We start from the raw sequence: 23,986 nt of genomic DNA, 5'->3' as shown, positions 1-23,986 counted from the left end.
CTTTCTTAAACCATCTGAGTCCCCTAACCTAAGAATAGTGCAAATAAGCAGGACCTGGGTATAGCATTTGATTGGCAAAGGTGGGGATAACTTGAGGAACCCAGACTTTGCTATTACCTGCAGCCAGTCTGCTTCAGCAAAGAATGGGTTATGTATGACTGTGCCTACCGTGTGGATCAGTTAGTTAAAGCCAGGTGCTAATGAAACCAGGACAAGAGGCTTAATCCCAGTAGAACTGAGTTCTGTCACATAGCAGCCAGTCCTGGTCCCAGCTGACCATCTTGCAACCGTGTGCTCTTGGTCAAAGAGGGAGCTAAAGTAGGAGAGTGAAGGTAAGTGCATAATAGGCACACATAAGTGAGGACATGTTGTTCCAAACACTCAACCCTAATCAAGCAGCTCATGACATGTCTCACTGACAGAGAATCAGCAGTGTCATCTTCACACCTGGAGGCAGAACATTCCCTCCTCCTCTACCTCAGCTAGGTACCCTGCCTCTGATTTTTATAGCACGTTGATGCTAGGGCTTCAGGTCTCCAAGAGGAGCTTCTTCATTGCAGGTGCCTTTCTTCTGTTGCACTATCTAAGCCTGTCTTTCCATACCCATGAAATGAGTGTACCACTTGACACACTCTGGAGAAGAGGCCGCCTAAGGATAGAGTGTCACACCTGTTTAAAGCTTTCTCTTCCACAGCCAAGCCTCTCAAGTTTCTTCAACCATGATACAGGGGAAAGGGGGTACTGGTTCTGGATGTGTCCCCCAGGTAATCCCTCTTGTCTGTTCCACATATGGGTTTGGTAAAGCCAATCTCTACTGAAAACCTTTTCTATCTCTGGAACTCAGGGCTTCAGGTATCAGAGAGTAATAACTCCAACAGGAAGGACCTAAGCCCCTCTTTCTTTCTAGATCAGTCCACACACACACATATACACACACAAAGGGCATTATAAGCATTGGCACAGTCTTGGGCATTTTTCTTTTAATTAAATGTGTAGAGTTTTCTGTCATGGATGTGCAAAACCATCTCCCCATCAAATTACTTCCATGGATTCTACAAAGACACTGTTAGAATCCCTAGAGATTGTTCCACAACATCTCCCACGGTGCCAGATGTACATCCAGACTCTTAACAAGGATAATTTGGTGACAATGGCAATAACTCTGGATTATTTTTAAGAAGCTCTTTGAATGGCATCAAAATCATGACGCGTATGAAGATCCTTTTTTCATGCCCTCTGTACCATTTTGTTTTGATGGAATTTGAATTTCCCTGGTTTACTTACCACCTAACAATATCACTGTTGAAAGCATATAACATTAAGGACCATATGCTCTCCCTCTGGAGAGTGTGCACAAATACTATTTCTGTTAAAAACTAAACAGAAATAGTAGTTTTGCATATTTCCCATTCAAAGACTTATCCCGATTGAATGATTCCCTTTGTCGTGGAGTATTTTTCCCCAAGTCGGCCCTACCAGAGAAGCTGAATCAGATATTGTGACTTCCCAATGGTCACAAGGAGTCATCTACCAAGCTAGAAATAGAATCCACAAATATTTATTTTGATTCCCTGAATTAAAAAACAAATAAACTCTACTATAGAGAAAGAAAAATTAAAATAGAGAAACTAGACTTCTTTGCCATTCCTGGGCCAGGGAATTCAAGGCAACCAAAACCAACAGGCAGTTGCCATGGTCTGTGAGGACCAAGGAGATGAATAGGACACAGGTGCTGCCTGCCTTCAGGGAGCTGACAGTCCAGTGTGGGGAGATCGGGTCAATGTTGAAAAATCTCTACCCAATGCAGAATATGCCTGTGAGCACCTAGAGGACCCCAGAGGAGGTCTCATCCATCTTTACAGTCCCTCTGCAACCAGCACAATGACCTGCATGTGATGTGCAGGCAAGCGCTGTGTATTTAAGGGCCCTGAAAGAAGTATCAACAGAATGCTCTTGGGGTTGGTGGAGAAGGAGGGACAGCGTTGTGAAGGAGGTGACATTTGAGCTGCGCCTGGAAGGATGGGGAGGTTTTTCACAGGCAGCAGGGACTGGGGGAGGGCCTTTGCAGGCCCCAGGAAAGAGCAATGGCAAAGATCCTAAGGGAAGAGAAAGCATGGTGTGATTTGGAAGAGCACCAAGCAGTCTAGTGTGGCCAGAGGACAAGGAAGCAATAAGAGCTGAGGTTGGAGAGAAAAGTTGAGACCTAAGCAGAGAGACCGTTGGACAGCAAGCGAAATAATTTCACAGGGGACTATCATTGAAGGTCTGAGCAAGGGGAGTAGTGATACCACCAAGGCAGAGCTTCCTGCTGCATCATCCTGTTCTGCCCAAGGAGGCCTCCCTTGCCTTGTCGGTAGTGTGTTTCTTTTGATTGTTTGTATGTGGTTGGTTTGGAGGTTTTATGTGGCTTAGTTTGTTTTTTGGCCTTTCCCTTTTCCTTACAGTTTTTCACAGCATATGGTCCTGATTATGTGCTGGAAATCACGCCAAGCTGCCGGCCAGACCGCAATGAGCCCCACCGAATCCAGCAAATCCTCAACTACATCAAAGGTGAGCACTGCCCCTCGAGGCCTGCCCTCCTTGTTCCACCCAGTTTGTGGTGGCCCATCAGTGGGGGCTTCCTTAAATACCATTTGCCTTTTGGTAGCTAATCATTTCACCGACTTGGAAGGGAAACCTCTTCTTGGCCTGACAGCTTGTAGCTGGAATTCTACACTGGCCACTCTGGTTGGGATTGTCATTTGGCTGGCTAATGTCACCTCAGAAGGACAAAGGGTTCAGCTTTTGGCACTGCCAGGGGAAAATCAATTCTAAAGTGTTCCCTGAGACCCTTTTTCTTTCAAAAGGCCAATAGTAAAGCACTCTTTAAGATGAGAAAAGTTGGCCGGGTACCGTGGCTCATGCCTGTTATCCCAGCAATTTGGGTGGCTGAGGCGGGACGATTGCTTGAGCCCAGGAGTTCAAAACCAACCTGAGCAATATGCACACCACTGCATTCCAGCCTGGGAGAGACCCTGTCCCCAGAAAAAAAAAAAGGAAAATTCAAGTCAATTCAGACTTACTGGGGGTGGGGAGGGGGCTCACAGACATTCTGTTCCAGTAGGTATGAGTCCTTGATCCAGTAGAGCCTCGAAAGAATGTGGAACTACAGCGATTCTGATGCCCTGGGAGTGGGTTCCCTGGACTCAGCCAGAGTACTGCAGATGGGCTGCTGGCCTAGCCTCCTTCCTGTCCTAGCCTCCTTCCCTTCCCCAAGGCTGGCCTGGAATCATTCTGGCCTCGGGGTGGAGGGGAAGTGGCAGCCATCAGGGCATTGCCCTCCTGATCCCACTGTCCACTGGCTGTTTGGGGTCAGTGTCCTCAGCATTCCAGTAGGGCCCCCTCTCAACTCCAGCTGCTTCTTCACAACTCACTTCATCTACCATTCGCATTAAGTATTTTTGGCACCCATTTTCCTGTTTAATTAAATGTACATATACATATGTATATTTTTAAGATCCTAATTATTTGCCAGAGTTAAGAGGCCAAGGGTATCTTTTTGCCCATCCTGGACAGGGAAATTCCCATGTTTATTCATAAAATGACCAAGATAGCACCAGTTCTCCTACCTTTGAGTCCCTCACTGGAATATAATCCAACACCAAAAGGAGGCCTGTTCTATGCTGGAGTTAGTCCGTGGAAACACTACACTCAGAGAGTCTTTGCTGCAGGTTACATTAATGCCCCTATCTACTAGCAGAGCCCAGTATATGACAGCAGCAAAGTCTTCATGTCCTGAGCTCATTTAGCCAGAGAAAAGTTTCTAAGCTAAGAAGTCATAGACTCTCAAGGTTATTCTCACAGCATTGCTGATTGTCCCCTCTGAGGCGTCCCCTAGCCCTTGGCCTTCTCCCAACCCTATAGTTTCAAGCTAACTCCCTCTCACCTCTTAGTGGCTACTGACCCCACAAGTCCTTGCTTCCTAACCAAATTTTCCTCCCTTATCCAACTTTTAAGGCCTTCAAAGTCCTTCCACTCCTGGCCCTTCTCCAGTCCTTCTCACTGTGTTGCAGCCCTGATGAACACTAGCCATCCAGCCCTAGTTTTCCCTGCTCCCCTCAAACCTGGTGTGCATGTCCTGTGTTCCTCAGAACTGATCCTGGACCAGCTTCTCTTACCCTTCTTCCTTCAACTCTGCCGTTTTCCCCCATTCAGGCTCTAAATCCTGGTAGAGCCACAGACAAAGCAATAGAAACAGGGAAACTAAGCAAGCCTTGCAGCTACTCGCTCACACCTCCATATTGGCAGATATGTGTATGCCCTTGCTTCCCTGCACACATACCCAGGCACATAGCTCCAGAGAGTGGTGGCATCTTGCTAATGAGGAAATGGAAATGACAAGTGAGAGAAGACATAAGGAAGGTAATGCAAAGGGAAGAGAATGAGGAAAGGTAAGAACCCTAAAAGAGCAGAAAATCAAACAGAGATTTGAGATAAAAGGCTGGGATAAGGGTTGATGAAAAAAATAATAGATCTTAAAGGACATGAAAATTACATGGAAGTCAAGCTTTTTAAAGATCCTAACAGGTTAAAGCAATATTCTGATTGTAACACAACGAAATCAAACTGGAAGAAAACATAAGGACCAGGAATTGGGTCCTACAAAAGCAACTACCTGCATACAAATTGGGGCAACATGGCTTAGCAGCATTTTGCTAAAAGAGAATTAGGGATTTGAGTCAACTCGGAGCTCAGTATGAGTCACCAGGGCAAGGTGGCCTCCAGAGATGCTAATGCAGTATCGACCTCATTTTAAAGGGCTCTAGACAAATAGGAGCATGTTCCTGGAGGTCAGTCAGGCTGGGGAGAGGACTGGAGCCCAGGCTCCAAGAGGTCTGGTTGGAGGTGCTGGGACCTTTTGGAGAAGACTCGGGGATGTGGTCTCTACTCCATATATCTGTCACAGAGCAAAGGGCATAGACAGGGTCTATGTGGCCACAAGGCATAGAGCTGGACCCATGGATGGATATTTTAAAAAGGCAGATTTTCATTCAATAGAAGGAAGACATTTTCTAACAATTAGAACTATCCAAAGTGGAACAGACTGCCCAGAAAGGCATGAGGTCTCTGTCACTGGAGATATACAAATAGAAGCTAGACAATCCCTAGGCTATCATATTGTAGAGGGCCCCTGCCTTGGGGGAGGGTGATTGGACTAAATTGCTGTTAAGGCTCCTTCCAACCCTAAGATTCTAGGATGCTGTATATTACAAAGAGAAAATAGAAAAAGAAAGAATATGGTGAGAGTGCAGGGGTTGGCAGATGAGTCACAGTTGTTGGGTGTGGGGAGGTGATGCCGTGTATAAGAAAGAATTGATGCAGAGAAGAAGAGAAACTACATGGCTAAGAGTGGGTGAGGAGGAGCCAGAGAGGGTAGACAGCAAGTGGAGTGGCTATAGAATACTAGCAATGTTCAGACTTTCCATTTAGCCATCCCTTTCATATTGACAAAGTCTTGTTTTCTAGCCATGCAAATTTAGCAGAACACAGAAGCTCAGAACCAAAGAGAAATTCAGCTAAACCTTTAAGAAACGAGGCTAGAAAGAAGTCCAAATGTTGCTAAAAATGGCCAGGCTAACCTGCTATACTGATACTGTGCCCCTCCAGCATGGTGACGCATGCTGCCATCAGATAGTGCGTTGCCATGACAATGGTCAGTGTGGAAAGGCTGCTGGATTTTCTGAATTCTGAAAAATTTTCCTGAACCCGTCTACAAGACTGTTATTTGTTCTTGCATATAAAAACCTCAGTGAAGCTGGCCATTTCTCACTGTGCCTCCCCTCCACCTCCCCTCACGCCATGAAAAACAAAGAGTAGGATGTGACACAGATTGCTTTGGGGAGGTAAGATGGCAATGAGGGAATGAATGGATTCAGCTCCACTCTATGTGAGGGAGTTCAGCCAGCATATCTGGTTGAATTTGTTCAGCCTTTAAGCTTGGGCTTTTTCTCTTTCTTGCCACATCCCTTAGAAGCACAAAAGATGAGATTGTAGCCTATTGGAAATCAAACCTGAGAAGATTCATCTTACAGAGATGTGTTCCACATGCCACAGGATGACTGAAGGACAGGCAAATTTAGACCTCACCTTTCCCATCTTTACTGCCCGTTAGTCTTTCTGAAAGGAAAAAAGACCCACAAAACCATGGAGAGTCCATTCAAGCTGTTAGCTTCACACAGAGAAAAACTCCTCTCGTGCCAATGAGCTATCTTGAAGGCATGTGTCGTTGTTCATAAGAAAGTATAGGTTAGAGAGCGGATGGCTCCGTCCAGCTCATGACTACTACTGTAAAATCATCCTTGCACCATCTTCATATGCTTAAAGCTGGTTGCCTTTCCTCTGGTGAATGTACTCTAGAGGAATTGGCTCACGGTGAACCTTCCAGAGTTGGAATAATGCTGATATGATTAATCCCCAGGGAGGGCTAGTTCCCCAAGCCTGGCTAGCTCTGCATGGGGAAATGCAGATAAAGGTAGGAGGCTTTCTAGTTTCTGGTACTTATGACATTCGAATCAAGTGGAGGCCCCTAGGAGACTCAGAGCTCCACACTGCAGCCCAGGCCCAATTCTCTTGGGGAGCAGGAGTGGGGGAGTTGTGCATTTGTGAGAATGTGTTACAGTTGTGACCCGAGGTTTCAACACTTGCTCTGTGTTCCCGGAACTATTCCCCAGGTTTGACTGGGAGAGAAAAAGAAACAAACAAGGTCAGGAAGTAAGGAGGACAAGGAGGGAAGGGGGAGGCAAAAGACACAAGGGAAAAAAAAAAGGCCTTGCATGCATCTGCCCTTTCTTTCCCTTATTGAAGGAGCCTTAGGATGGCAACCTAACAAACTGATACGGGTGTGGATAGAAACAACACAGATGAAATAAGAAGAACAGCTACTATTTATCCTACAGATAAGGGAACTGAGGCTCAGGGAGGATAGGTGACTTGGCCAAGATCGCCTTTATTCATCCAGCAAATAATTACTGAGCACCTACTGTGTGCCATACACTGTGCTAATAAGCAGTGGGCGGGACATTGGAACCCAGGCCTGGAGTGGAGCTTCAGAGTCAGGCTGTTTGACCTTTATTTCCCTCCTCTCCTTGGCAGCATTGCTCTGTCAAATCTACTCGTCATCCTGTCTGCTCTTTCCAATCGCCCCAGTAAACCCTCCTACCTCACACTACATGCCCAGCTCCTTCCATGTGGCTAATCCTAAACACCTGAAGTCTCATGACTCCCTGGAAATGGGAAGAAGACAGTCTTGGGCAACCTTCGAAATTCTGGCGCCTGATATAGGCTTTGTAGCCCTCCCTAGGCCCCGCCCCTTCCCCCACCATACTGTAATCTGAAGCTTCTAGCTCCCTTTCGAGATGAGTAGAGAAGGAAAAGAGATGGACAGAAGGTAGAAGAAGCCAGCTCACCCAGCTCCTGCTGCCCGAAATGTGCTGTAGCCACCAGACCCAGCCTGTCATTTGCAGTTCCACAGCCCCAATCTGAGACCCTTTGCACATTTGCTGGTAATATTCTTAGGCGAACCATTGTGCTGGGTATAAGCAGCGCTTCCTCTGGCAGCCTGACATCCGAGATTGTCATCCTTCTAGGGACTAGCAATTGGAGCTCAGGTTTGGGCATATTCAAGGCTTGCTGAAGCCCCAGGCTTGAAGCAGTGCTCCTGCATGGTGGGACTCTATACCATGGAAACTTGGCTTCCTTCTACACTGTCTCTTACTTCTTGAGAAGCCATGAGGATAAGTTGAAAGGTAGGGTTGGTCCCAAGGATAAACTGACCATTTGCTTTAGGGCTTCTTGGAAGGACTTCGGAGCAGGGTTTTGGAGGATACCTGAGCCAATTTGCATGACTTCAGGTGAAAATATCTGCGATGTCCATCCTTTATCTCTCTTTCCTGTCCCCTGCTGGCTCTTTCTTCCTCGTCATCTCCCTGTGGTCCTTTCCAGGACTCTACCGCCAACTTGGACTTCCTCATCAAGCAGGTTCCTCTCTTTCTTGTTTCACTAAAGAGTATAAGAGATGGAAAGGCTTCTTGTCGTCATTGTTATTGTTGTTGTTGTTAAACAGAAAAATAAGTTATAAAAATGTCATGCTAAAAATTTTAAAAATTCTGGGCCGGGCGCCATGGCTCGAGCCTGTAATCCAGCACGTTGGGAGACTGAGGCAGGTGGATTGCTTGAGCCCAGGAGTTCGAGACCAGCCTGGACAATATGGTGAAACCCTTTCTCTACAAAAAAATATAAAAATTAGCCGGACATGGTTATATATATCTGTAGTACCAGCTACACTGGAAGCTGAGGTGGGAGAACTGCTTAACCCCAGGGAGATTGAGGCTGCGGTGAGCTGTGACTGTGCCACTGCACTCCAGCCTAGGCGACAAAGCCAGACCCTGTCTACAAAAAAGAAAAAAAAATTTAATCCTAAAATAAAAATGGAGACTGCTCCCCAAAGTTACAGTAACTTAGACAGCAGCTTTTAACAAACCATGAAAACCCTTGGCATATTACTCATGAAGACTTGAAATTTCTACCTAAATCTGTGAGGCGGGAACTACTGATATTGACAGGGTACAGCACAAAACCCTGAGCTGGGTACTTCACATACATGATCTCATTTAACCTCGCAATTTCCTTATGAGGTAGGAGACCGGCGCCCGAAGACGTTGTGTAACATGCCCTAGTCACACAAGAAGTAAGTGATAAACTCAAGATTTGAACCCAGACCTGGTGGCCCTCTTCTCCGTGGCAGCATTGCCCTGTGACACCTACTCATCATCTCTCCCCTCTGCTTTTTTCCAGTCACTAGTAAACCTTTCCCCCTGCTCAGGCTCCCAAAGTGAACTTCAGAAGCAGTTTAACTTTAAGAGATATGATTGTGTCTCCACTTTAAAGCCCAGCTCAAGCAATCAACACATATATTTTTGAACCCCACCCCACTCAAGCTGGTGCCATTGGGAGATATACGAGGTGTTTAAGACATGATCCCTCCTCCTGATAAATAGTTGAGAAATTTAGGTTAGGAAACAAAACTAAGCCCCTTGGACATATCAGAATATAACAAGGTCTGATACTATATATAGAAGAGACTGGGCAGTAAGACTTTAGGGAGACTGCTTTCAGAAGGCTGGGAGGATTTGAATAGATCAGAGTAGGGATGCACTTGTAAGTAAGGGAGATTCAGAAGGGTGGGGATAGGGGGCAGATTGCAGGCTCCCTTGAATTTCGGGCTGACTAGTTCATATCCACAGTAAAGTGGAAGTCATTCTAGGTTCTGGAATTAGAGCACCACATGATACAGTGATATTTGGGATAGATGGTGATGGTAATGCAAGATTGAGACTGCAAGGTCCTCGACTAGAATAGTGGTGGTAAAATAGGAAGAAATGACTGAGAGCTATTATGAAGAGAGTATCATCACCAGCACTGGGAGGTAGGCCATTTATAGAGGATTGGGGAGAAAGGAAGAAGTAAAGGTGACTCTGAGATTTCCAGCCTGGATACCAACTGAAATGGGAAGCTCTTGGGGGAGGGAACATAGCTTTACTGAAACATATACTTGATGTGTTCTCTTTTGATGTATTGAACTTGAGGTCTCGTACTAATTCCATACAGTGTATCTACATGAAAAAATCTGTTGCAGCCAGTTAAAAAGCAAATTTTTAAAGATAATTTGATGACACTAGAATATGTTCATGATTACAATGTTAAGTGAAATAAACAGGATACAAAGTGGCTTACTACCATGTAGTCTCAATTTTGTAACTGTATTTAGTGTGTGTTTTGGGAGAGGGGATATGCACAGAAAAACACAAGAATGAAATGCTAACAGTAGTCATATTTGATGATACTTTACCAAAGTAATATACCTTGACAGTAGTTATCTAGAACTGGAATTATAGATGATTTTTATTTTTTTATGCTGTTTCTGTATTTTTCAAAATTTCTACCATGAGCGTGTATTGTTTTTGTAGTCAGGAAAAAAAAAAAAAAAGTAATACATGCTGGCAGGGGCGGAGGGCACTACCCTATTACCTCCAGGTGGGGGGTAAAAGCCTAGGTTCCCTACTCAGCCACCATGGACACCCTGGGCAGAAGAAGGGCACCTCAGTATTGCTGGATGGAGTAAAATTCCGGCTCTCCAGTAGACCTCTACTGATACCACCCTGGCCAAAAATGGGAACGGCATCTTTTTATTGCTCCCCATTTGGCCTCTACTGACATAGCAGTGGGTGGGCCTCCTTGCCATTGAGCAAAGAAGGAAAGTCCTGGCTTTCTACTCTGCCTTCTTTGACACCACCCTGGTGGAATGAAAGGGAAGCCTAACAGTAACCGTTTAGTGTGAATATGTGCCAGGCCCTACTCTGGACACTGGCAATACAGAAGTCAATAGAATAGATAAGCCAGGCACAGTGATGTGGGCTGATAGTTCCAAATACTCAGTATTTGGGCTGATAGTTCCAAATACTCAGGAAGCTGAGGCAGGAGGATCACTTGAGCCCAGGAGTTTGAGACCAGCCTGGACAACATAGTGAGATACTGTCTCTTAAAATAGTAAAGGAAATAGGCCAAATAAAGTCCTTGCCCATCATGGAGATTACATTCTAGTGTGGAAGATAGACAATAAACAACTAAATAAATATTTAATGTTGTTTACTGATAAATTACGAGGGATGCTATTCAGTAAAGGCCTTTCTGAGGCGGTGACATTTGGGAACAGAGATCAATGAAATGAGGGAAGGAGATTTACAAAATTTGCATTCGGCCGGGCACAGTAGCTCACGCCTGTAATCCCAGCACTTTGGGAGGCCGAGACAGGCAGGTCACTTGAGCCCAGGAGTTTGAGACCAGCCTGAGCAACATGGCAAAACCTTGTCTCTTCCAAAAAAAAATGTAAAACTGAGCTGGGTGTGATGACGCATACCTGTAGTCCCAACTACTTGGGAGCTGAGATGTGAGGATCAATTGAGCTCAGGAGGTCAAGGCTGTAGTGAGCCATGATTGCACCACTGCTCTCCAGCTTGGGCAATAGAGTGAGACCCTGTCTTTAAAAAAAAAAAAAAACGGTAGTGAAGTACATTCTAGATGAAGAGACAAGCAAGATCAAAGACCCCAAGCGAAATGGATTTAGTATGTTCAATATAGATATATGTTTCAATGTGTATTAAAAAGAAATATAATTATCAGATCAAACTCTTTGGTTCCAAAGATATTGCTTAGGATGAGGCTGGGTTTTTTTTTAATGTCTGTATAAGAAAAGTCCACATAGGCAGTATGTGAATATGGCCAAACTCTTGACAGTATAGAAGTTTAGGAAGCAGATCAGTCTCTAATATATATAATATTATTAGCCCCATTTAATAGATGTAGGAACTGAGGCCTAGGGAAGTTAATTAGCCTGTACAAAGTCACACAGCAGGTAAGTACGGAAGCTAGGATTCCACCTGAGACACTGAGGATCATACCCAAAGCTTAGAAGAGGAAATAAGGAATTTTCCTTCTGCCTGGCAGAGCTGCTGATTGTTACATAAACAAGCCAAGAATATTCAAAGAGTAGTTGGAGGCCTCTAATATGTTTAATTAAGCATTTTTTGCTTGTGTGCCAAAAGTACATGCCCAAAGCACATGCCCAAAGCAATTGTATTGCTCATTCCCCTCCAGCTTCTAGCTCTAAAATGATCAAGGGGTAGAAGGAAGGTTGGAAATTATTAGGAAAAATAAGGCAAACCACTCAGGGTTTTGGAATGCCTGTTGACAACTTTGTCAGTCTACCCGGAGGCCCTTTAGCCAACTGAGATTCAGGTGCTGTCTTGAGCACAGCCACCAAATCCAGCAGTGCTAAGAGTCATTTTCTGCCAGAGTAAGTGGGCCTAGCCTCCTTGGCCTTGCCACGGAGGGGCAGCTGCTGCAGGATTCTCACCACAGAGTTCCCGAGGAAGGTCTGCAGACCTCCCATCCCATGGTTTTCTGCTGTACCTGGACAGGGACTTCCCCAAGCCATGGTCGGGTCATGCAGGAGCTCATAGTCTTTTGAGAAAGGAAAGCATCTTTACAGGCTCCTGGTTTGCCAACATTCTTCTGCCTCTTTGCAGCTCCAAGCACATTTTGGAGGGAGATTTCACAAAGATTTCTAAATTGAGTTAGAATTTCAAGTCTATTGTGACATGCAAATTAGTCCTGCTTGCCCATTGGCAGCAATGCAGCTGAAGTGCCTAGAGACGGGCCATAAAATGAAAACATCAAAGTGATTAAATGTGCCCGAAGAGCATAATTGAGTGCATGAATAAGAGAAAATAAAACAAATTGATTTTCTCCAGTGCCAGAAAAACAGAATAATTGAAAACAAAATAATAGACTTTGAAGTAATCAAAGTGAGGAATGCACCATAGTGACATAGAAACAGCCAGTTGTGGGAGAGATTTATTGTGTTTCTGTTATCATTTTTACAACTTTAATTTCATTAGCTAATAAATACAAATCAATTGAAAAATCAGTCAACCAGAGAGAAGGCAGTCCCAAGCCAAGATTTTTATTCACATCTCTAAAACAGGCTGAGACGGTGATTCTTAATCTACTTTCATAGGTGCACATTTCTGCCGTGAGCTGGAAAACAAGTTCTGGGAGGGCTCTCTGCTTTGGAGGTGGTGATGTTCTGTTCTGACAGTCACTTTCCACATATGCATTTACAGATTCAACTTTCAAGAGGGTCACTTTTATACCCCACCAAGATTTCTGACAGACAGAACTGCCCAAGTACAAGCATCTTGGTTTACACAGATGACATTTTCATGGCACTGACCAGCAACTGTGGTCTTACACAAGGTCATCCTGGATTCATTTTGGTGATAGTAGTGGTGGTGGCAGCTATGGCAGCAACAATAGCAGGAGCACCTGCTGCTCTCACAATATTGCTGAGCATCTATGGCTCACTGCTTCCAACCCCCACCCTCATCCCCCGACACATACACGCACACTAGTGACAATGAAATCTAATCTAAAACCAGGAAGGCCAATCAAGAGTATGCCACTCTTTTGGCTTCCAGCCTGGCGACCATGATCCTGGGGAAGATCACAGGAAGGGAGCTGGGCCAGAGGAGACTTCTCATGTTCACTATGGCAATAAGGCACTGGGGACACCAAGCCATGCTGGGCTCACATGCTGAATGATCACAAAGCAATCATGACACCACCACAGAACAATTTTTATGGCTCCTCCAAGAAAAGAATCCCTCTAACCCGCTCTTCAGCTGTTCACGGCTGGGCTCAGTGACCCTTCACTTCAGGATCCACAGTGATAGCTGATGTTACTTGAATTGTGGGTTTTCTTTTCACAGGCCCTTGAGCTCTCTGGCAGCTGTTGGCACTTCCAGATGTTTGTGACACACCCTACCTTCAGGGCTCCACAGTTAGCGACTGTGCCTTTGGCTCCAGTGAAGGTCTTTGGGACCACTGGGACTGTAAACCAGGGTGTGCAGAAGGAGTTGGCAGTGCTGAGACTGGCACTGCTTGCTGGCTCAATCAGGATGGCATAGTTAATAGATTGTGCCTGCCAGGCAATTTGTCCTGGAGAATTTATCTTCCAGGAAGCACCTAGAAGCTGAAGGGAGCCTCTCTGACCTTCTGGTGGCATCCAAGGCCTAATCATGATATGCCTTGAGGTGAATAGGGGATGTTAGCATTTAGGTTTTTTGTGCAAGAGAGCGAGAGTTGGTCTCCAGTTCAAGTCGAAAATCCCAGCTTCCATTTCCCACTGGTGTTTGGGTGGGGCAAAATAGAGCAAATAGCTTTCAAACTCTAAAGCATTATACAGATGTAAGGCTGTATTATTCCTCCTGCCACTGCTATTCCCATTATCCTGGATTTCCCAGCCCAGAATTTTTGTCTGAGAAAAAGAAATGTGGAGAAGGCACATCGACCAAAGAACCTCGGAGCTCTGTCTCCAAAACAGCTGGGAGGCATTGCCCAGCCCAGCAGATAGACAATTGCCGGGGCCCAGCTCCACAAGCTGGCTGGCAGGCAAGCAGCCCACTCCTGTGATGTCACCTCTACAGTTACTTGTGCCCATCCCTCCACATGAAGCCAGCAGATTTAGGCACAGGAGGGGAGAAAAAATGAATCATAGGCTATTTTAGAAATTGCTTCGATTCCGTTTGAGACTGCAGTAGTGCCTTGAGAGCTAAGACCAGAGCACCCTAACCATCAGGGTAATATCCTCTAAGTGCTGGTATCCTGTAAATGTCAGAAGCCTGGTGGGATTAATCCACAACCTCAGGTTCTAATTCAGGTCAGAGGCAGACAAGTGGTAATTGGCGGTTTTACTTAATTGTCAATAAAAGGCTCTCTGATGACAGGAGGAATCTACATTCCAAGGCAAGCAATGCAGTTGACCATTAAGAGCTAAAAATTACACCAGCCATCCATGTCGACACATGCCCAAGGCTTCATAGGAACCCTTGGTACTGAAATTGTTCCCAGGTAGAAAATGAAGTCCTTGGACCTGGCCATGATGGGGCAGCAGCTGGAAATCTTGCTCTAGCCCTGGATCCCACCAGATCCCCTGCTCTCCTGACAATCCCTCAGAGGCTCCCCATGGCCTCTCAGATAAGGCTCTGGCCTTGATATGGCCTCTGGCCACCTCTCCAGCTGCATTGCCCCCGTCCCTGATCTTCATCCTGTATCCTGACCTCAAAAACTTTGCAGTTGACTTTATACATCCTGCTCTGTTCCTGCTGCCTGGAACATTCTTCCCTCCTTTGCCCTTCAATAAACCACCTGCCCTGTGAAACTTCTGTGCCCTCTTTTTCTGCCCACAGCACTCTGTACATACTAGACTTGTATCACCTTGCTACTGTGGACTACGTGTTTGCCTCCATATATGTCTTCCTCACTAGGCCGAGAACTCCTTCACAGCAAGAACTGTCTTGATCCCCTCTGTGACCGCAGCACCCAGCACAGGGCCTAGGCCATTGTAGACATCGGCAAAGGCTTAGGCAATAAATAGACAGAAAAATGGAGCAGATTGAGTCAACTGAGGGAGCTGAATAGCTGGATGAGAGTGGGGGTGCACACCATCTAAGATTCTCAGATACCAGAGCCTGCCAGCAGCAGGACAGCCTGGACACCGGCTGCCCAAGAGTAATCCCTACAATGATTTTTCTCAAGATGTGCCTCACGTTCCTCTATATGACAGACAATCTGAGGTGACACAAAGACATTTTTAATTTTAATAGTCATATTTATTTTAACATATGTTTTAAAATGTAATAAGCAAGTTGTCTATTATTATTATTATTGCTGCTTATGATAGATGAGGCCAAAATAGGTATTAAAGTTTTTTTCTTATTTTTTAAAATTTCTTTTTAAAAATTAATAGAGACAGGGACTCCCTATTTTCCCCAGGCTGGTCTCGAACTCCTGGGCTCAAGGGATCCTCCTGCCTCGGCCTCCCATAGTGCTGGGATTACAGGCGTGAGTCACTGGGCTTGGCCTGAAGTTTAAAAGTGAGTTAATACCCCCAAAAAATAAAAATAAATTTTATATATATGTGTGTATGTGTGTGTGTGTGTGTGTATATATATCATGGTGACTATTAATACAGCTGTTAAGTAGATATAAAAACATTCCTAAAAGAGGTATTCATGTGACAGAAGTTTTGGAAACACTTTTCAACAGTCCTAAATTCACTTCTCTGTTCCTTTGTGATGTCACCCAACCTCCAAGGGTTCCTGAGATCACACCAGCATCCCTCCAAACTGCTGTGATACTGATTGTGTTCAGAACTTATGTATCCTAGCCTGGTTCTCCTTTCGTTAGCATGCGTTTGCTCACCTTAACCACATTTATAAGGTCCTTAAGAGCAATGACCAAGCTTTAAGCCTCTGGGAATTTAATGGGAAAGTGCTTGATCGCTGCCCTGTAGCTCTACAGATGTCTTTTCCCTCAATCAATGGGTACTGAGCACCTACTAGGCATCAGGCACTACTGAGGGTGCTAACAGTAGAGTAATGACCAAGACAGCAGACAAGGTCCCTGCCCTCATAGAGCTGGTGAGAGGAAGCCAACAGTGAGCAAATAAGGAAACAAACACACAAGAAGTTTTCTGTGTGCTAAGTGAATTGAAGAAAATAAAACAGAATCATGTGACAGAAAAGGACTGAATAAGGGGGTGGCTCCTTAGCTTGGGTGGTCCTAAGGTCTCTCAGAAGTGACTTTGGGATTGAGACCTGTCGACTCAAGGTGACAAAGGTGATGAGAAGAGTTGGAAATGCGGATAGCCAGGACAGAGCGTTCCAGGCAGAAGGAAGAGCAAGTTCAAAGACAGGAGAAGCCCTAAGAGGGAAAAATGATTTCTGTGTTCAAGCCACACAAAGAAGACTCATGTGAGCAAGAAGGGTGGTGGTAGGAGAGAGGAGGCAAGGGACCAGCCCCTGCAGGTGAGTAAGTTAGATTTTATTGTGATTGGAGGCTGTTAGAGGGATTTGAGCATAGGAGTGATGCGGTCTGACCTAAGTATTAACAAAATACTCTGGTTGCTATATAGAGCATAGGTTGTAGGAGACAAGGAAGGAAGCAAGGAGACCAGTCTTGAGGCTATTAGAATCATCCATGTAAAGGGCAAGAATAGTTTGGGGTACAGTTGCAGCAGTGAAGGGTGGAAAGAAGGAGGTAGATTTGGAATCTGTTTTGGAGGTAGAATCCACAGGACTTGCTCATAGATTGAAAAGGAAGGTTGTAAACAAAGGAGCAATAAGGATGACCCCTAGTCAACGTCATGAAGGAAAAAAAGGGCACAAGAGGACTGTTCTATGTCTGCTCTGTCCAATATAGTCTCACCACTAGCCACATGTGGCTAAGTTCATTAAAATTAAACAAAATAGAAAATTATGTTCCGCGCTTGCACTAGACATATTTCAAGTGCTCAATAGCCACATGTGACTAGTGGCTACCATATTGAGCAGCATAGCTGTAGGATGGTCACATCATCCAAGAAAGTTCTATTGGACCACACTGCTCCACATTAAAAAGATTAAGAGAATAAAAAGACAAACCACAGACTGGGAGAAATATTTGCAAAATTCATATCCAGTAAAAGAGTTCTATCCAAAATATACAAAGAATTCTTAAAACTCACCAATAAGAAAACACTCAATTTTTAAATGGGCAAAAGAGGCTGGGTGCAGTAGCTCACTCCTGTAATCTCAGCACTTTGGGAGGCCAAGGTGGGCAGATTGCTTGAGTCCAGGAGTTTGAGACTAGGCTGGGCAACATGGTGAAACCCTGTCTCCACAAAAAATACAAAAATGAGCCAGATATGGTAGCATGTGCCTGTAGTCCCAGCTGCTCGGAAGGCTGAGGTGGGAGGATTACTTGAGCCCAAGAAGTCAAGACTGAAGTGAGCTATGATCACACTACTACATTCCAGCCTGGGCAACAGAGCGAGACTCTGTCTCAAAAAAATAAAATTAAATTTTAAAAAATGGGCAAAAGCAAGCCCATTTTTGGGGTGTGGTGGCTCCTGGCTGTGATCCCAGCGCTTTGGGAGGCCTAGGAGGAAGGATTGCTTGAGGCCCGGAGTTCAAAACCAGCTTGGGCAACATAGCAAGACCCCATCTCTACAAAAAATTTTTTAAAAATTTTTTTAAATAAAAATGGACAAAAGATATTAATAGGCACCTCACCAAAGAAGATATACAGACAGCAAGTAAGTGCAGATGCTCCTCTGCCTATTGCAGTGGGGTTATGTCCCAATAAATCCATTGTAAGTGGAAAATATAAGTGGAAAGTATGTTTTCAACTTACAGTATCTTCAACTTACGATGGGATTATCTAGATGTAACCCCATCATAAGTTGAGGAGTGTACTGAATGCATATTACTTTTGTACTGTCATAAAGTTGAAACATCTTAAGTCAGAGACTATATGTGAAAAGATGCCCAATATCATGTGTCACTAAGGAATTGCAAATTAAAATGAGATACCATTACATATATATTAGAATGGCTAAAATCCAAGACACTGACAGCACCAGATGCTGTTAAGGATGTAGAACTACAGGAACTCTCATTCATTGCTGGTAGGAATGCAATATGGTACAGTCACTTGGGAAGACATTTTGGTAGTTTCTTACAAAAGTAAACATATTCTTACCACATAATCTAGCAATCACACTCCTTAGTAATTACCCAAATGAATTAAAAACTCATGTCCACACAAAAACCTGCACATGAATGTTTGGAGGTCTTTTTTGTTGTTTGTTTGGGGTTTTTTTTGTTTTGTTTTGTTTTGTTTTGTTTTGTTTAGAGATAGTGTTTCACTCTGTCGCCCAGGCCAGAGTACAGTGGCACAACCATAGCTAACTGCAGCCTTGACCTCCTGGGTTCAAGCGATCCTCTTGCCCCAGCCTCTTGAGTAGCTCAGACTACAGGGGTGTGCCATCACACCCAGCTAATTTTTTTATTTTGTAGAGACAGGGTCTCACTATTTTGCCCAGGCTAGTCTTGAACTCCTGGCCTCAAGTGATCCTCCCGCCTCAGCCTCCCAAAGCACTGGGATTACAGGCATGAGCCACTGTCCAGCCCTGCACAAATGTTTATAGCAGCTTTATTCAGAATTGCCAAAACTTGGAAGCAACCAAGATGTCTTGCAATAGGGAATGGATAAACCCGTGGTACATCCAGACCATGGACTATTATTCAGTACTAAGAAAAAATGAGCTATCAAGCCACAAAAAGACATGGAAGAAACTTAAATGCATCTTGAAAGAAGCCAGTCTGAAAAGGTTACATACTGTATGATTCTAACCATAGGACAGTAAAAAGATGAGTGGTTGCCAGGCTTCAGGGAAAGGAAGGGAGGGATGAGTCCATGGAACACAGGTGATTTTGAGGGCAGTGAAACTACTCCTGCATGATACTCTAATGGTGGATGCATAACATTATATACTTTTCAAAACTCATAGAACTGTGCAAGACCAAAAGTGAATCTTAATGTAAACAGTGGACTTAAGTTAATGATAATGTATCAGTATCCATTCACTAACTATAATAAATGTACCACACTAATGCAAGATGTTAATAATAGGGGAAACTGCTTGTAGGGGAAGGAGAAGGAAATATATGAGAGCTCTCTGTACTTTCTCTTCAGTTTTTCTATAAACTTAAAACTGTTCTAAAAATAAAATATATTAATTTAAAAAAGAAAGACTAAAGAGATTGTTCGTCAACACCTAACAAAGTACCTGGCACAGAGTAGACACTCCATAAACATTTATTGAATAAATTGATAAACAAATGAGTCAACCAGTGGTTCAGCAGAACCCAGGCCCCCTGAGTCCCAGTTCAATACTCCCTGTACATCAGAGCTAGAGTAACAACATAGTTTATTGTCCAAACCAGGATATTTGAGAGTGAAATGGGGTGCCTTAGGTATAAATCAGGACTGTTTCAGAGATAACCGGAAATCACAAACTGGGAGTCCACAAGCTACATCTCGCCTCCAAAATTGTTTTGTTTGGCCACTCATCTTGATGCCTCATATGATATTCTTTTAAAATGTCAGTCATTTGCCCACATTTAACACAGTGGAAATTGCATAAAAATGTGAAATTTGGACTTCTCTTGGAAAATGGAAGGACTCGGCCCCATGGGGCCCACAGGCCTGCACAGTGGTGAGTGGCTGGAGCTGAGCAGCAGCTGCCCACTTTGTCAGCAGGTACCTTCCTCTTTGCCCCAGGCCCCACCAGTCCCTTTTGTATCTCTTACTCTAGGCCAAGTGAGTTTCCATTTATACTGTCTTGGTTTTGTTTTCTTCTGTGGCAGAGTTAAGAAAAAAAGGAAAGTATTTCTTACACTTATGTGATGATTCAAAGTAAGAAAATGAAAAAAGGATCAAGAGGGCCCCTTATGTCTTGCCCCCAGCCTGCTTTACAAACAGTATATTCTTGGCCTCTCTAGGCAATTGAGTCTGCCCCCTGTGATCTGAACTTCTTGTCTCCCTAGACCCCAGCCTGTGCTGGCCTTTAGAATGTTCTCAGGCTGCCACCCACTGCTGGAAAAGCTAGATGTGAGGGGGAAACAATGGACATTATTTAAGCTTGCATTTTTATTGTTATCCCAATTCAACATTGCTCATCGTCAACTTTTGGTGAAAATTATTTCTGTTGTTTTTCTTTATTGCCTCCAAATGTAACTGGAGAGTGAGGTGGAGCAGCAGAGAGTACAGCACCCACCTTTCCTCCCTGTGAACATGTGTTGTTGGAATGCTTTGACATGGAATTTTGTTCATCCTTGCATTCACTCATTCCCCTAGCTCTGGCTATACTTACAGATGGAAGGACCCTCACTTCACACCAGCGTCCCCTGTAGGTTGTCCTCAGCTGAGGCAACAACACAAGCCAAGGTGTGGAAACAGGAAAGCATGGATAGGGCCCATTTACGCTAAGGAGTTGGACTTCATTCATAGGTGGTAGGTCGGGAGCTGCTAAAGTCTTTTTTTCTTTTTTTTTTTTTTTTTTTTTTTTTTTTTTTGAGGCGGTGTCTCGCTCTGTCACACAGGCTGGAGTGCAATGCCGCCATCTCAGCTCACTGCAAACTCCACCTCCCAGGTTCAGGCGATTCTCCTGCCTCAGCCTCCCCAGTAGCTGGGGCTGCAGGCACCCACCACCACACCCGGCTAATTTTTTTGTATTTTTAGTAGAGACGAGGTTTCACCATGTTGGCCAGGCTGGTCTTGAACTCCTAACCTCAGGTGATCCATCCGCCTCAGCCTCCCAAAGTGCTCGGATTACAGGCATAAGCCACCACGCCCGGCCTGCTAAAGTCTTTTTGAGCAGAGAAGGAATGTGATCACAGATAGCAACTGTGCAGGGAATAGCTCTAGAAGCAGGAGGACCAGATAAGAGGCTGTCACAGTGACCTGAGTAACAAGAGGTGTGACTAAAGCAGAGACAGTGGAACAGAAAGAAGGGGATAGATTGGAGAGACATCTTGAGGTTAGGCTTCACAACTCATAAGATGTGAAGAAGGTGTGAACTAAGAGATGAAGAATCAAAGATTATCCAGAGATTTTTTTGAGGTTAGGAGGTTGAAACACCAAAAGCATGATCCAAAAAAAGAAAAAAAAAATTGGTAAGGAATTGGACCTCATCAAAATCAACTTCTGCTTTACAAAAGACCCTGTTAAGAGAATGAAAAGATAAGTTACATACTGAGTGAGGCACTGTGCCAGACTTTGGAGATCAACCAAAAGTAAGACAGCCAGGCCCTGCCCTCCAGGAGCATTGTTTCTGTTTCAGAGAAGTGGCCAGTAGGATTTGGAGTCCAGCGTTTCTACTTGGGGAAGTGTGGCAAGGGAAAGACTATGGAGGGACAAAGTGAGCAACTTTTCATTCCTAGAGCCCAGTCCTGTAGGATTTTAAATGATCACATTTCCCTCAAAGACTCTTAGGCCTGAGATCAGAGAAAAGCCCCCAATCCGTGTTTCACAGGTACTCACAAGATAAAATGCTAGGAGGGTTATGGCTTGCTAAGGGAAGGAACAAAAGTTGGGGGTGGGGAGCATGAGATTTGATGCGGTTAGTAAAGTCTGAACTCTGAAAAGTGTTACGAGAGAGAGAGAGAGAGAGAGAGAGAGAGTGTGTGTGTGTGTGTGTGTGACCTAAAACAACCATTTGTTTAGCTCATGACTCTACAGATTGGCAATTGAGCTGAGTTCAGCTGGGTGGCTCTTCTGGTTCAGGCTGGATACACCCAATGTCTGCAGTCAGCTGGCTGTCAAAGGCCTCCATCACATGTCCACTAATTGGCTGGTGGTTGCCTGGGTAACAGGGGTCTCTGGGCCATTTGTTCCTCATCATCCAGCAAGCTATTCTGGTCTTGTTCCTTATGGTGAGGTCACAGAGTTCCCAAGAGCAGCAGAGAACAAGCCCCAAAATATAAGTGCTTTTTAAAAAATAGCTCTATTGGGGTGTAATTCACATACATTACCTGACTTTGAATTTTGTTTTCTCCCCTGTTTGCAGGGAATCTGAAGCATGTGGTCTAGTTGACAGAAAGAGATCAGGTTTCCAGAGCTGAGGAGTGGTGCCTATAATGAAGACAGCGTGTTTATGCAAGCAGTTTGTGGAATTTGTGACTGCAGGGGAAATTTGAAAGAAATTACTTCCTGAAAATTTCCAAGGGGCACCAAGTGGCAGCTGGCTTCCTGGGGTGAAGAGGCAGGCACCCCAGAGTCCTCAACTGGGCCTAGGGGAAGAGGGAGATATCCCACATTTAAAGTTCTTATTTAAACACACACACACACACACACAAATGAGTTTTTAATCTTTGAAAATTATTTTTAAGTGAATTGGGGAGGGGAGTATTTTTATTGTCTTAAATGAAACAGATCAGAAGCTGGATGACAGCAGTCACCAGTTTGTAGGGCAGGAGGCAGCTGAGAGGCAGGGTTTGGTCCTCAGGACCATCCAGGTGGAGCTCTGGGAGAGAGGGTACTGATCAGCAGACTGGGAGGTGGGGAGAAGTCCACTGGTGTTGTTTTAGTGTTATGTATCTTTGTTTTTTTAAATAAAATCTTTGAAAACCTACCTCTTGTCTTCATTGTAAAGCGCCACTGACAGCACACACACAGTTCTGAACTTTTCTTCTCGCTGAAGTGTCAAGAATAACCCTGTTCCTTCCAATCTCTACTCTGGCTCAGCCTGAGAGTCTGACCCCACTGGGGAGCTACTGTGTCCCTAGCCCAAGTTCTTGGGATGGAAGGCCAAGCTCTGTGTTGCACTGGGGCTGTCCATGGTGGGGTAGGAATACTGGCACTGCAGTCATGGAGAGGGGCTTATTGGCATCTTGGGGAGGAGCTGTCCCTGTCCAGGGAGTGATTTAGGGATGGAAAAGTCATGTTGGCATGTCAGATCCAAGAGGAGCACTTCCATGAATAGAAAGGATGCTTCCCAGTCGAGTGTAGACAATTGGCACATAATGAAAGGGGGAGGAAGTTGTAATGTGTGGTGACTGCAACCTCTGGGGAGTTGGCAACATGGAAAAATGGGGATGGGGGATAATGAGAGAGATGAGGAAGAGAAAACTAAATGTCATGATATTGTAATTTTATTTACCAAATATTTACGAAGCTCCTTCAACTACTGCGACCGGGATGGGAGACAAGCACACAGCCCCATCCATCCCGGCTGTCTAGGAATTCCCAGACAAGGCAAGGGAGGAGGAAAAGAAGCAGATCCCAACATGTTTCCAGCTCTGTTACCAACATGAACCCAGAGCTGTGGGAGCACTAACGAGGGAGCAACTCGCCCTGCCAGAGAAGCATCCCAGAGAGTCTCTAAAAGGATGATACTTCAGTTGGGCCTTATAGGGTGAGCTGTATTTCCCTAGGCCTCCAAGCGGGGGAAGGGCATTCCATAGAATGGAGTGGAAAAAGCCTTGAATGTGTCCTGGGATGGGAAAAGCCAAGCTTTTATTAAACAGCATCAAGGCACCTAGTTGGCTAGGAATACCAGTCCCTTCAAATGGTATTCCTAGTCTAATTATAATTATACACTCTCACACTCTCGGCTTAAGGGCAGTGTAAGCCAGAAACAACAGCAATTTTACTTATACTAAAAAAAAGGATTTTTTTTTTTTAAAGAATAAAAGAGTGTGGAAGGGAGGCTGAATGGCGCAGTTCAAGATGAGGGAAGGCCAGGGAAGCAGGCAAACGGGAGCTCTGGAACCATCAGCCTGCAAGAGACCACTCACCAAGGCTTGCCATCTCAAACGCTCCGTTAGCCTGGTTTCCAGTCCCCTATCCCAGTCCTCTCAGGGGGTCCCACCCCCAAAGCTGTCAGTCAAATCCCTGTAAAGGCCTCAGCCCTGAGAAGCAGCCAACAGGTAAACAGTGATAGCAAATTGGTGCCCCATTTTCGTTTCAATGACCACATCTGGGAAGATATGCTACCCGGTGGGGG

General features: G+C 44.8%; 1 long non-coding RNA gene across 1 annotated transcript; it reads left to right on the top strand.

Annotated features, from left to right (window-relative positions):
* Positions 1-752: 752 nt before the first annotated feature.
* On the top strand, positions 753-22,612 carry LOC116273039. The gene is made up of 2 exons (XR_004181546.1): positions 753-2,550; positions 22,049-22,612. It is a non-coding gene; the product is annotated as an uncharacterized LOC116273039 (long non-coding RNA).
* The last annotated feature ends 1,374 nt before the right edge of the window (positions 22,613-23,986 follow it).

Source organism: Papio anubis, unplaced genomic scaffold, assembly GCF_008728515.1.
Source record: "Papio anubis isolate 15944 unplaced genomic scaffold, Panubis1.0 scaffold328, whole genome shotgun sequence".
Lineage (NCBI taxonomy): Eukaryota > Metazoa > Chordata > Mammalia > Primates > Cercopithecidae > Papio > Papio anubis.
Note: the sequence above shows the minus strand (reverse complement) of the source record. Positions and strands in the feature narration are given on the sequence as shown.